The sequence below is a fragment of the Tachypleus tridentatus genome, chromosome 2 (genome assembly GCF_004210375.1).
Source record: "Tachypleus tridentatus isolate NWPU-2018 chromosome 2, ASM421037v1, whole genome shotgun sequence".
In the NCBI taxonomy this organism is placed as follows: domain Eukaryota; kingdom Metazoa; phylum Arthropoda; class Merostomata; order Xiphosura; family Limulidae; genus Tachypleus; species Tachypleus tridentatus.
In genome coordinates this window covers 103,487,036-103,501,997 of record NC_134826.1, presented here as the reverse complement: position 1 = coordinate 103,501,997, position 14,962 = coordinate 103,487,036, and the positions used below count along the sequence as shown (strand labels likewise).

Sequence of the window (14,962 nt, the reverse complement as noted above, 5' to 3'; positions counted from 1 at the left end):
TTGCTGATGAATTGACTAACTCAGAAGGAATCCTCTTGAACTAGTAGCATCCATTTGGTTTTACCATGAGAGCCCCAAGGTTAACCATAGGTTTGGAGTCAAACTCCATCCCAAGGTTCAGCTTCTGAAGATCTATGAACCATCTCTTCTCTTCATTATCATTGTTGATAAACAGTATGATGAATTTGAATGCTCAATGGTTATGGCTTCTAACATTATTTAAACTTCTTTCTTGATCAAGTCTGCCATTACATAGGGCATCTAGTAGAGATTCCTGGTCATGCTTTCAAACTTGTGTGGCATTAGGTAATTCTTGTCTAGTCTATCAGTAGAGACATCTCTGTTGTGGCACAGTAGATATTGTAGCTCTTTTTTTTTCTGCTTACCTGTTAGTTAACGACTGATGTTGTAGTCTTTGTATGTCTCATCTTTACCCAGTAGTCTTGCATCTAGTGGGCCTTCATCTTGCACAACAAAATCGTCATCGTCTGATTTTGTGTCTAAGACTGCCACACCTGCAATATTCATCTGTGCCTCAATATTCTCCTTGTAGTACCTTTGCATCATATCGACATGATAGATCTTAGACTTTCTGTACACTTTCACTTTCTAATATATTCAGTTGACCATTTCCTGCACTTCAAAAGGTCTCTCCTGACATGGTTCCTCACTTACTCTCACATACATAGCTATCCTTTAAGCCCTGCCCTCTCTGCAAGAACTTTTTTTTATCACACTACAAGGCATTTTTTCCTTTATAATCTCTTGGTACAGATTGTTTAACCAGTTATTGCATGCGAAGTATCATGCAACAAGACTTTGTCAATAAACATCACTCATGTCAATCTTTTTATGCCACTATTTAAAGCTAAAAATTCTGGTTTGATGGTATTTATGTTAAGGCATTTTATTTAGTGCTCTCTCAAATCAAATCTGAATTCTCACAGTGTTTATTTCGAGTTTACATCCTATAGTTTCCATTTTAATATTTTGCAGTGATATTATTTCACTTTTGGTGCCTAATCACAAACATTAATTAATTTGTCATGTTTCTCTTTTTCACTAACATGGTTATATTTGGTTTGCATTATGGGTTCTGAAATAAATGTTAGCAAGTCAGAAATTGTGCCTTCCACCAGCACATTTGCTCAGGCTTCAGGTGACTCGACTTACTGGCAATTATTTGTTAAGAGATTGATTCTTATTTGAACTAACCAACCTTCTGTAGTATCCTTTGGCATTGTAGCGCATCCCTTTGTAGGACTCCATGGTGGGTGGGGTCAGTGAGCACTGAATTTTTCTTTGTTTATTATGTATACCTCAATTCATACAATGAAATTGTAAAACAACAGCTTACTCGTATAGGTAAACTACTGTTACACAGTTACGATTACCATCCATATCTGTGCCTCGATTTTTAATCCTTTATTTTTGTCTTATAAATCCTTTGGGAAAATGCCTCCCTTTTTTATTCAGAAGGGGTCAGTGGAACATGCTGGCTCTACCAAGCAAGAGAGAAGATCCTGGGGAGGGGGATGGAGGGTATACATCTCCCCTTCATTTTAGGTGGGGGGTATGGGGCATACAATAACCCCCCCTACAGATTGGTCTGTTGAATTGTTTTATTGCATCACAGGCCTACAAATTGTGTGTTTGTTCTTGTGATTCTCGTGTTCTTACCAATCGAATTACATAATTAGGCCTAGATGTAGGCTTTTTCAGTAGCCGAAATGTACATCTTTAATATAGACGTGCTTCTAAGCTTTTCGATCTAAGCGATAGTTCGAAAGTATCGGTCAATAGGCCTAAGTATACATGCAAGGCTTGCAAGCACTATCACAGAATCTACATACGTCTTGTACGTAGTGTAAGATTAAGTAAAATTTTCATCACAACAGATTGAACAGAGCATGAAATTCGAAAATATTACTTTCAAGCGCAAACTCCTGTGATCTAGATTTGGCGTCCATTTGTAGCTTGTAGCTCCATCAATCTTATGTGTATATTGTGCGGTTTTCCTACGCCATTTGTTCTTATGCATGTCTAGCTGGTTCTGTTGTCGAATGCTTTACTCTCCTTAGCTGCCGAAGCTGCTGACCATAGTGTACGTTTAGTGTACAGTTAACGACAGGTTCGGGTCGCTCGGATCCAGACGCGCCCTACGTCACCCCCTCCGCTCCCTTTAGTCTGAGCCTCGATTTTACAACAGGGCTCATTAGACCTGTGTTTGTGGCCCTCAATCATCCATGAAATTTCAGATTATCACCGCCCTCTAATAAAGTACTGGTGCATTATGGTAAAAGAACAATATATTTTCTTATCATAGATAGTAAAAGTATTGTATTTTCTTGTATAATTAGAACACAAAAGGAGCGATTTCAACGGCCTGAAGCCACCACTCAAATTGTATTTCTAGTTTTTGTTCAGGTGTTTTTATATAATAGACATGCTTATAGACATTATATCACAACGTGTTTGCCTTTTGATGAACTTTAACAGGAATATAATATATTTGTGATTGTTTAAGTATTTTTCGAGAAACTTGCAATTACTTGTGTTGTAACTAGCGCACATTATTGTCCTAGCGATGCCCAGGCAGTCAGTCGGATCGGTAATCACTGTGAGGTTCGGGCGTTCCACTTAAATACATTGTAAGTTCAGTTCTACTTCCATTCTGTTCTATTTTCGTTCGTTATACGTTAGAGTTTTTCAATAAAGAATGTATTTTAGACTGTTGAGTCATCTGGGAAACAGATTCGAATTATGACAAGCAAGTGTCTGAAACTTTCCGATATTAGACAGTTCTGCAAGCCATTTACTGGTACTACAAGTGACACCGCAGATGCAGATAATCCAACAACCTCAAGCAAAGGAATAGAAACTTGCCATACAGAGGAAATACCATGTTCATCAGAGGACGAATTTGAAAATGCTTGTGCAACTATTGCACATCATGGAACACCAGATATTTGTGAAACAAGTTTGTGCAATAATGAAAAATCTGACACTTCACAGATACAGTGTGAAAAGCCATATCATCCAGACACACAAGTAATACCACGACAGAAAGCAAAATCTCAAAACATCAACTTCCAGGGCAAGTGGTTTGATGAGTTCCCATGGCTGCACTTCGACAATCAGACTGAAAAAGTCATATGCTTTCATTGTGCCATGGCGGAAAATAGAGGCGTTTTTACGGGAAAATTGGAGAGGCCAGTGGAGTAAACCTTCATATCCACCAGTTTTCCAACTGGAAAAAAGCAAAACAGAAATTCAACGAACACCAATCCTCCTCTCAGCATAGATTCGCTATATCTCCAGAAAGTTCTCTTGATGTAACTCCAGTGACTATCCAGCTACATGATGGGAAAAAGAAGCAGCAGGAAGAATGCAAAAGAAGTCTAGTCAAAATATTCAGAAGTTTGCGTTTCTTACTGCGTCAAGGTTTAACATTACGTGGACATACTGATATGGAGGAGAACTTCCGGCAGTTAATGAAGCTCCTGGAAGAGTAAGATCCTGATTGACGGCCTACTTGTCAAAGAAAACCACATTCACATCACCCCAGGCTCAAAATGAAACATTGGAGATGTTCAGCCATCAAATACTGAGGAACATAGCACACAAAGTGCAGCAAAGTAAAATATTTTCATTAATGGTTGATGGCACTCAAGATGTTACAGGTACCGAACAGGAAGCAATATATGTAAGATACGTAGATGAGAACCTTGACGTCCGTGAGACATTTTTTGGTTTGTACAGTGTTTTCAATACAACTGGTGAAACAATATCCTCCACTATACTTGATGTACTGACTAGACTCAGTTTACCACTGTTAGGATTAAGAGCACAAACTTATGATGGAGCCGCTAACATGCGTAGTGCGTACAGTGGATGCCAGGCAAAAATGAAAGAGAAGCAACCATCAGCTTTGTTTTTTCACTGTGGAGCACACAAGGCTAATCTAATAATGCAACATGCAGTTGAAGCTTGTGAATGTGTTCGAGATTCTATCCAGTGGGAACATGAACTTGGTGTCTTGCTTCAGAGGTCAGGCAAATACAAGACAATCTTTATATATAGACAGTTCTAGTAGGTCTTTGTCTGAATTAGCAAATGATAAATCAGATGTAGCAGTGAAAGCACGAGGTCTGCTGGACAGATTTGACAAAGACAGTTTTACGATTGTTGATGGCTCAGCATCCATTAGTTGCATGAGAAGAATTTAACCGTGTATTCCAACCAAAATCAGCGACAGTATCTGGCATGATTGAAGCATCTGCAATGACAGTTGAGCAACTGCAGGTATTGTGAACAGAGGAAAATTACAACAAGATATTTGGTGACGCTGAGAAAAAGGTAACTTCCCTAGATCTGGTGCCTATTGAACTACCACGCATTCGCAAACCCCCCAGAAGGATCACAGGTGATGGCTCAGCACACCATTCTGCAACAGCTAGAGATTACTACAGAAGCCAATATTTTGAATTTATGGACACAGTCATAGAACATCTGACCACTAGATTCAATGCAGACAACAATGACTTGAGGCAATATCTGGCACTTGAGAACTTGATCACATCTGGCAAGATTGAAAACTCGGTTATAAACTTCTATCCAGAAATCTCTGCACAACGGCTCGAGTTTCAGTTACCCATGTTCAATGGAACAACAAAAGCAGTATCTCTGATAGGTGCGAAGGATGCTTACTGTAAAATGCATGAAACAAGCCAACAGATGTTTAGTGAAGTGTTTCTTCTCATGAAAATTTTGCTTGTATGTTCAGTATCCAGCTGCAAATGTGAACGCAGCTTTTCATCATTAAGACGGTTGAAGACGTGGTTAAGGTCAACTATGTCTCAATGCCGCCTCAACCATGTGGCAGTTTGTCACACTCACAAAGATTAGGTCGACAAGATAAATATAGAAGAGCTTATGAAAGAATTCATAAACAGATCATCACAAAGGAGGTCTACGTTTAGGAACACGTAGACTGGAGGAATAAATGAATCTTACTTTAATGAAGAGTATGAATAATTGTGTGCTACATTGTATTGATATGTAATTTTCAAGAGTTCGCAAAGACATTTTAATTATTTTTATCAAACAACATGAACAGTTTTTCAGTAGATATAAACTTATCAAGGGTAATTACTAATTTTATTAATATTTGAAAACGTAATTCATGCAATGAAAGGTATTAGTAACCTTGTCAAGTATAATGGCCATCTTTTATACTGTTCGGTGTGCAGGAATAAATTCATGTGGCAGTTAAATTGTAACACATTTGTCTTTATTCTGTTAACATTTTGAAAACTGTTCACAACACCTCACTTATACAAACCTACATGGAAACCTTGAAGTATCGTGGCAACAAAATTACTCTGTGACTGCATGTTTACAGCTTTAAGGTTCACGTAATCAGAGATTATCAATTTGCAGATTGAACAGTTCACATAAGTGGTTGCAAAAATCATCCTCCCCATCGGGTGTAAAAAATCTACGCCCCTGCTCCCAAGTATGTCAAAAAGCTACATTTTGAGGGCATCTTGGTGGAAACATCTCTCCAAAACACATTGAACTATTCTTGAATTCTAAGGCCATTGGATATGTACTCACTCAGGTTACTCCCCATGCTATTCTGAATTCCTCAGGTGAAGTAATCATTGAGATCCTCGCTGGTTACTTCAATTAACAGGTTTCTGGTTTGTGCCATATGTACACTTGCGAAAGCGGAATTATTCAGCTGATCAATGTCTTAATTTTGACTTTTACATCACCACCTTCACCTGTCTGTGTCAAGGTAAGTTATCTGAACTGTAAGGTACAGCCATACATTCCTGATCTCTCTGATGTTTCTAGTGCCAGCAGTTTGGACATTTAAAGACATCATGTTGTGATTCTTTGACGTGTGCTCATTGTGGTAGCAAAAGATCTCAATGCCTACGAGTGTAAAATAGAGCCACACTGTGTTAACTGTAGTGGTTCCAACCCCTCTTACTTTTGTTCTAGCCCTAAGTTGGTGGAAGAGAAAGAGGTGCAGCTTTTAGAAAACCGTTAACATTTCTTACCCCGAGCCTCAGAAGTTATTTTTCCAACTCCACCTTGGACATACGCTGCTACACTACATACCATTGTTACAGAGGTAGCGCAAACAGATCTTTCTGTGTTTCCATCAGAGTCATTTTGAAACCATGGGAAGATTCTTCTGCCCTCCATAGATAAGAAAATTGACAAGTTAATGTCTACTCCTGTTTCTGTCCCCACCATTCTTTTCAGTGGCTCTCCAGGTCCATTTTTGTTCCAGCTTCAAGTCTCTGCTCAGGTCCACCTTCTATGGCCCTGAGGTGTAAAATGATTATTTTTATCATATAGTCAGCCACTGGAATCTCCATCCACTGACAGATGCCTGTCCACTCGGCCCAGGGTAGAGTCTATGGATATTGACAGACCTTCTTTTAATAAATAAAAACGACATGGTCTTAAACTGAAGGGTTGTCCACCCAGTTCTTCTCCACTTGAATAAAAATGGCATCTTTCAATGGAATTGACGAAGTTTCCATTTTAGTCTAGATGGCATTAAAACATTTATTTATTCCTATCATCCTATGTGTCTTTCTTTACAAGAAATATTTCTAAAACCTGCCGATGCAATCACCTTTTGGCAGATTTCTTTATACCAAATAACAGGATGTGTGATGGACGAGTGCATGTAGGGATGGCACTGCTGATCGACCAGCACATGGTCGATCTCTTGGACTATTTTACCAACAAATAATGTGATTGTCCGTCACATTATAATGCCCCCACGGCTGAAAGGGCGAGCATTTTGGTGTGACGAGGATTTGAACCTGAGACCCTCGGGTTACGAGTCCAGTGCCTTAACCACCTTGCCATGCCAGGCCCCAAACGTGTAGTACTGTTGAACTGCAATTCTGACACCTAAGATATGAATCCCAACATTTTAAAAACTAAACATGTATATAAAACAAAGTTATTCAGTTGAGGAACTGTGATCAGGCGCTGTGTAACGATTTTGACTTAAGAGAAAGTGTCAGAGTGTTAAATGGTGAAAAGTTTATTCCACATTGCTATTGAAACAGGCATATATAATATTAAAAGTATTAAAGTACATCTTACAATTATTTCGTTTGCTTAAAACATACACATTTTTAAAAGGCTTGGCCTGCCGTGGCCAGGTGGGTTAAGGCGTTCGACTCGTCATCTGAGGGTCGCAGGTTCGAATCTCCGTCGCACCAAACATGCTCGCTCTTTAAGCCGTGGGGGCGTTATAATGTGACGGTCAATCCCACTATCCGTTGGTAAAAGATTAGCCCAATAGTTGGCGTTAGGTGGAGATGACTAGTCTCACACTGCTAAATTAAGGACGGCTAGCGCAAATAACCCTTGTGTAGCTTTGCGCGAATTCAAAAACAAACAAAAAATTTATATTAGATTTATTATTTACAAAATACACAGTGAAGATCACTTTTTATTCATTAATGATGGCAGAACACGAAATGTGAAAAGTATTATAAAAGTTAAAGTTGTTGATATTGTACTGCATAAAGTTGTACAAGCCCAAATCTTTTTAAGGGAAAGCAAACATTTACTTCAATTTTAAGTTAAGACAAGACATGCCCGAATTTTGGCATAGAATAATAAATACATACGTTCTTCTCGACATCTAGAAGGTCTTTCCAAGTGAAATAAAATCTTATACCACTTCAAAGCTGTTATCTGAAGGTGAATCATTCAGCACAGAATCCCCCAAGGCACATAAAATATCTTGATCATTAAATTTGAAGCATGCATTTGTTTCACATAGTACTTTGCCAAGACTTTGATATTAGTGTATTGATACAGTGGTAATTTTAAAGAAGTTTTTACTTGTATAGTATAAGTTGATTTATCCAGTAAGCATTTGCAAGTGGCGGGGTGTTTCACTTCTTGGTGCTCTTACCTCCTTGAATGTGAATATAGTTCGTTCAGTTCCTTCTTCTATCTGACTAGTGAAGATCTGTGCTGTAGCCCATAACCACTCAAAGTTATTCATGTCCCTAGAATTGGTGAGAATCTTGATGATGAGTTGTGATCGATTTAAATCAACGACTGCACCGAACTTGACTTCCTGGCCTTTGTGAATTTTTTCGTGCGCTTGTCTTTATAGTCCGAAAGAATTTCCTTCCAGCACTCTTTGCACGTAATTCACTACCCTTAGGGAAGTTTACGCGACTTTTTGGGACGGATGACGACCACATTTTTGTGAAACCGTGAAATCCAAGGATATGAAATCTAAAAGTGCGGCTGTTAGTGACCCTATAATGAAGGCGTGCAATTTATTGGAACACGTAGGAGATATACACAATATTCATCAATATATGTGTCACTCTATGTTGCTAGATCAATTTTGCAAGTATTTTATGAGTTTTCTAAATGTTATCAGCAATGAATTATATGACGATAATTACTAGCTTAAAGAAAAAAAGAGACCTAATAGTTTTGTAGTGTAATAAATGTTGAATTCAAAATCATATTTCCACCAGTTACGTGTTTTTCTTATAGCAAAGCCACATCGGGCTATCTGCTGAGCCCACCGAGGGGAATCGAAAGCCTGATTTTAGCGTTGTAAATCCGTGGACATACCGCTGTACTAGCGGGGGGCTCCACCAGTTATATTGTTAAGTTTAATTTTCCACCTACACTGGTATGGAAGCATACAAGATACTTGACTTCTGAAAATGGAAGTACTGTCTCCTATTTTGCCATATCTATGGTCTGTCGGGATTTCAGAGAAGGGACAGTTCTCCCACTCCTGGCCTGTTCGCTATGTTTATGCAATTAGAAATAATGTAAATTAATAAAATGTGTTTTTGAAACTTCTTTTAATATTAGTGATTTTTGTATATTACCAAATTGTTATTTTCTTTGCTGTTTAAGATAAAACAGGCCCAGCACGGCCAGATGCTAAAGCACTCGACTCGTAATGTGAGAGTCGTGGGTTCGAATTCTCATCACATCAAACATGCTCGCCCTTTCAGCCTTGAGGGCATAATAATTGACAATCAATCCCACTATTTGTTGGTAAAAGAGTAGACCAAAAGTTGGCAGTGGGTGGTAATGACTAGCTGCTAAAGTAGAGACGGCTAGCGCAGATAGTCCTCGAGTAGCTGTGCGCGAAATTAAAAACAAACCAAATTAAAGGTAACAAATAACATCTTAAAGCGCAAATAAAAAAGCCGTTTTTCCTGGTAAATTATTTGCTTGATATTGTTATATATGCTCGTAGTATAATCTGTTTAAGCTTTCGTTGAATGTGAGGAATAATATCCGTTTTGTTTTATTGCTTTGCTTATCTATTTCGATGGGTGGAAAGGAGATTTTGTTTATCTAAATGCCATCCTGTTAACTTGCTGGTTATCACATTTATTTATAAATTTGCTTGTTCAATCTGTCTAATAGTGGAAAATGACAATTGTATAACAAATCTTCGAAGAGATGGCAGCAGAAAATCAAATCTGCAATAGAAACTGGCAAATTTCCGACAAGAATATTTTGTTCTTTCTCATGTTGAAGATTTTATTGTAAAGTATGTACTGTTTTTATTTAGCAGCCTGTGTAACAAATCTATGAACCAATTACCGATGATTTTAATATTGTTAATTGTTATAATTACTCTTGTATATTAACATATGTAGAAATGCAAGTGGCTTATAAAGTTTTATGCTACATTCTTATACATGAGCACAACTACCTTCTACTAATATTTTCGTGTGTTGGTTTTTGTTTTTAAATTCGTGTAATTAATGATAAGTCAGTCTTTTACATTCCACCAAAACTAAGAGGTCAGTTATTGTTTTCAATAACTCATTTTTATGTTACATTTCAGCATCACAAAAAAAAGAAAAGAAAATGCTGTAAGAAAATAAAATTGTATTTAAATACTTAAATTATTTAGCTAACCCTTGAAGCCTGTCGTAGTCATGAGTGATTGTCAAAAGATCGTTTGAGCAGTGTAGCATTTCGGACGAACTGGATAGGTACGAGTTAAATAAAATTTTCATGAATTTGTTATGTTGTGATTAATTTTATATCAGTGTACATTGGAATTAAAGAGAACTTAGGTAAGGTAAATTAAAAATAGTCAACAAATTGTAAGCGCATGATAACGTGTTGAAATCAAATATTGCAAAATTAACATTTTAACGTTTATGGAGTTCGTCTATAAATAATGTATAAAATGTAACTTGTATCTTTAAAAATTGTATTTTAATTTAAGATTAAAGTTTAGGCTAGCAAATTCAACTAACAGTAATGTAATATTAATAAAGGATTACTAAAACTACTTAGCTTGTAAGTTTTAAATACGTTTAAAGCCATACTTCTTACGGAGCAATAGATTTTCAATATAAATCTTAAATTTAAAGTTAAATGTACTTTTTAAGTTTCTCATAAGTAATACTGTTACTAATAGTAAATGCTGTGTATGGAAGGGTGATTTTTGTAACACGATCGTGTTGTTATCAATAATTTTATATGTGTGACTTGAACATAACTTAGTGTAAAACTCGGCATCTTATAGTGTATCCACTAATACATACAATTTTTATCGAACATTTAGTTCTATGAAAACAGGCATATTTTAACAGCAATGAAACTCCATCATTAACAATCTAAAACATGGTTCAAAACGTGGTATAGATAAACTTCTTATACTAGAAAATGTTATTTAATGAAAACATTGTGAGGTTTTAGTTGAGATTTTTTTCTCAGAAAATTTTACTTCAGTTGCAAATAAAGTAACTGATACTAATTTTATTAAATATATATAATCAAGGTTAATTCATCAGTTCTAAACAATGGAATTGATTTTAGTAGTAGAGTAAGTTTTTATTACTTGCACACTGCGTGTTAAGAAATTGCATGAACTGAGTTGTAAATCCATTCCATACATTGGAAAATATGTACACAAGATCTTTTTATTATTATTATTATTTAACTTGTAGGAACTATTTAGTTCTCTTTAAGTAGAAAAGACAAGAATTATAAAAATATACTCATGACAATTGTACATAAAAATCATAACAGAAAGAAAGCAGACAAAATTAACATAATATTGGTAAAACAAAGGAACATATGGTTCTTCATGAGCAGAATAAAAGTTGAAATCCACCCTTTACTTTTAAAGAAATTGTCAGTCCACCATTTCTTACCTCTATTAATATTTACAGTATACACCATGTATTATGGAATTTTTGGTTTATCTGAATACTGAATAGTAATATTCTACATTTTATAGCAAAAATATACAAAATAAAGACAAACCTTTGTTCATACAGGAATGAATCAGCATTGTTTTTAAGTAACAGAAAAATGTTTTAGAATACATTTTATTTCTAAATGTGGCTTAAAAGAATCTGGTTTCTCCATAAAGCTGATTATTTGATTATTTTACATGATATTAATTGATGCTCCTAGGTAATCAATTATACTGATTAATCAAGTTAATCATCTAGGTGTTTTCTTCAGACCTTGATAAGATGTTAGAAAAAAAATACTAACCTGTTATCTTCTAAGAATTATACTTATTTGGACAAAATAAAGAATGTGAACTTGCTGTACTTCGGTCTTGGTTAAGCTTTTGATATGATGCTACAAAAAAAGAAAAGATTTTGGGAAATACTTGTTAACTGGATTTCAGTGTGGTTGTAAGGAACATAATGTTTAATCATAATTTCTGAATGAAAGAAAAGAGTGCATAGTATGTTAATCACACTATTATTGCTATATCTAGTGCTGAAAAGTTCTTTCACCCTAAACTCAGCCCTGCAGTTCAGCTGCAATATAGCATCTATAGTAGTGGGTAACACTCTTTGTTGCTGATAAAACTAACAGAACTTTTAGGATATATTTGTCTGTAAATTTATAATTGAAAAAAAAGGTAGTTATTCTCCTATAAAAATCACTTATTAGCTCTCACTTGGAATACTGTTTTCAGCTTTAGTTTACTAAACTAAGGAAGGATATATACTTATTGGCAAGGAATGAGAAAAGGACTACTAGGATATTTCTGAAGATGAAAGGGTTAAGGTTTGTTCTGTTTGTACAGTTATTATAATATACATACTATCTTTTGGGTTTCAGTTTTTTACATCCAGTCTATGGTAGTACATTGTAATCTTACATAAAATTTGATAAAAGTTCATTTACATTTTAAACTTGCTTTCTCTTGAAAAAAGTAATCAGATGTGATTTGATTCATGTATTTAAGGTTGTTAACCCCTTTTGGATGTGGTATAATATGCACAAGTTTATCTACACATTTGCACACCTTAACTATATGCAGTGTAGGTCATATCACAACATGAAAGATGTAAATCAAAATCAGTATTCCAACATGTTGATATAAGTGACATATGAAGGAATGGTCAATAGATTATTTAAGTTTGCTGATGATATTAAAATTTTGAACTTCTTATTGTAAGGAGCATACTTTAGCTTTACATAAGAATTTAGATTGTTTGTTGAATTTTATAGATAAATGGCTTTCAGTTATAATAAATGCAAGAAAATCTACGTGTGATATCACAATTTGTATTGTGAGTATAATTTTGATGGAAATAATAGTAGTATGAAAGAGAAGGATTTTGATGTTCTGGTTCATTAGTAACTTCTTACATCCAAGCAATGTGCTGTTGCTAGTGGTATGGCATATAGGATTCTAGCTTGTATCTTAAGAAATACTGAATACAAATCTGAAAAGTTATGTAATTGTACAAGTCATTAATTAGACCACAATTGGAGTACTGTGTTCAGTCTTAGACCTCATACTTTAGAAAAGACATTGAATTGTTGGAAAAGGTTTAGAGAAGGGTTACTAGGATGACATCTAAGATGGAAAGATCATCATATGAGGATAGGTTAAGATCTTTGAACTTGCTTTCTATTGAGAAAAATAAGAATTACATGTGATTTGATTCATGTATTTAAGAATGTTAACCCTTTTGCTATAGGCTTGGTGTAATATACATGAGTTTGGCTACACATTTGCACACCTTAAGTATTTGCATTATAACTTTTGAAACAGCATGTGTATCTTTACAAAATTTGGTAGGCTTAGTAAAGATTACAAGCTTTTGCACACAGTTTTTTTAATGAAATATTTTTACTAAAGATTTGTTTGTGAAAGTGGAGTCTATTTTGTTATTAGTCTGAATGCAAAGTGATTTATGTTATGAGCAAAAATATCATATTATTTGCATAATCTCTAAAATCTCTTAAATAATTTCAAAGATATGTTTTGAGTAAGACTTTATTTTTTATTCTTTGACTATGCAAGGTCTCTCACTTGACTAACCTTGTAAGCATCATAAATAAATTAGGAAATAAATATAAATTATGCTTTTTTTGTGCTAGAATGGTTACATATTTTAAAACAAAAATACAAATTTTTTTTAGTCTAAATAGCTTAAGTCTTGTAATGCTGTGTGTGTGTGTGTGTGTATATACATATTTATATTTACATTCTAGTCATGTCTAGCTAACATTACATAGCTTGCATTGATGCAGTGTGTGGCTGTGTTTTAGTGGACTAGTGTTTTGTAATATAATCACATTTCAGTTATTATATATTAAATATGTATATATCTTATTACTATTACTAAATTATTGAAGTTGTTTTTCTTAAAATATAGAGCAGTAAATCTAGAAGTAAAGCAAACAATTATCTGTTCTTGCTACAACTTTTGAATTTGGTTGCTGCTGAAATAGGTTAAGACTTTAAAAATTTCACACATGGAGGGTATCAAACTTTCTTTTTTTTAGGCATTATCTATATAGTTAAATAACTAAAAAATCATAAATAATTATAATGATACCATAAAATTCCATTGTAATTTATTAAGCTTAGTAACTAAGATCTATTTAGACTAAAAAATATGAAATTTTCAGCAGACTAAAGACACAACCTCCCTTAATAAAACCTTGGTTCAAAAGAGTGTGGTAGTCTTTTTGCAAGTTAAAATGGCTGAGAAAACCTCTCTGGGGACATTCTAAGTTGTCAATTGGTCATTTACATGCAAGGGACCATTTTAAAGAATGGAAGAGTTGAAAGGGCCACCATATTTGATTCAGTACATAAACCATATCTCAGCAAAATAAGGATGTTTTATATTTTAGCTTGATAACATTAATAATTTAAGTTCTTAATTTGTATGAAACTGTAGACTTAGTTTTTTGACATTTCTAACATCTAATTGTAAACAGTGTTGCATTTAGCATACCACATGACTCACTAAAATTTATGTTTAGATGTATTCTTTTAATATTCATTTTAAATTAAGAAATTAGCTCATGTATAACATTAAAGTTTGAAGTATAATATACAATTTGATTCCAAACTTATTGACATAAAATAATTGTTCAATAAAATTCTGAATGCAAGTCAACAAATGCAATGGCATGGCCTTTGAGCCATGACCTGTTGTTAAAGGGTTAAAGACAGATGGTGTTGATGCACCATTATTTTTTCATATTTAATGGTGAGGATGGTAAGACTAGGGGGAACAAATATAAATTTTTAAATAGTACAACTCGTCTTCAACTAAGCTTTATTTTATAAAATGGCAGTTGGCTTTTGAAATGGGTTGCCTTCAGATGTAGTAGATGCTGTTAATTTAAAAAAAGTTTAAGGAAAAGCTTAATACGTATTTGAGTGATACAGACTGGCTTTCAGTTTTTATTGTTTAATTTATTAGATAGGATAGCTTACATGGAATAAAAGGTCCTTTGTAGCTAGGGCCCAGGCATGACTAGGTAGGTTAAGGTGTTTGACTCATTATCTGAGGGTCACGGGTTCGAATCCCCATCACACCAAACATGCTCACCCTTTCAGCTGTGGGGGCATTATAATTTGACTGTCAATCCCAGTATTCATTGGTAAAAGAGTAGCCCAAGAGTTGGT

General features: G+C 34.8%; 1 protein-coding gene across 9 annotated transcripts in view; it reads left to right on the top strand.

The window, feature by feature from the left end:
* The first annotated feature begins 9,475 nt into the window (after positions 1-9,475).
* The window catches only part of LOC143244735 (serine/threonine-protein phosphatase 4 catalytic subunit-like), a 47,591-nt gene continuing 42,104 nt past the window's right edge, over positions 9,476-14,962 (top strand). The window contains exons 1-2 of one of the 9 annotated variants that reach the window (XM_076489932.1): positions 9,839-10,040; positions 11,999-12,090. The gene's annotated coding sequence lies outside the window, so the exon portion shown is untranslated. Of the gene's footprint in view, positions 9,590-9,838; positions 10,125-11,998; positions 12,091-14,962 lie in introns of those variants that run through there. The other 8 variants (XM_076489931.1, XM_076489928.1, XM_076489927.1 and 5 more) reach the window with 8 other exon arrangements.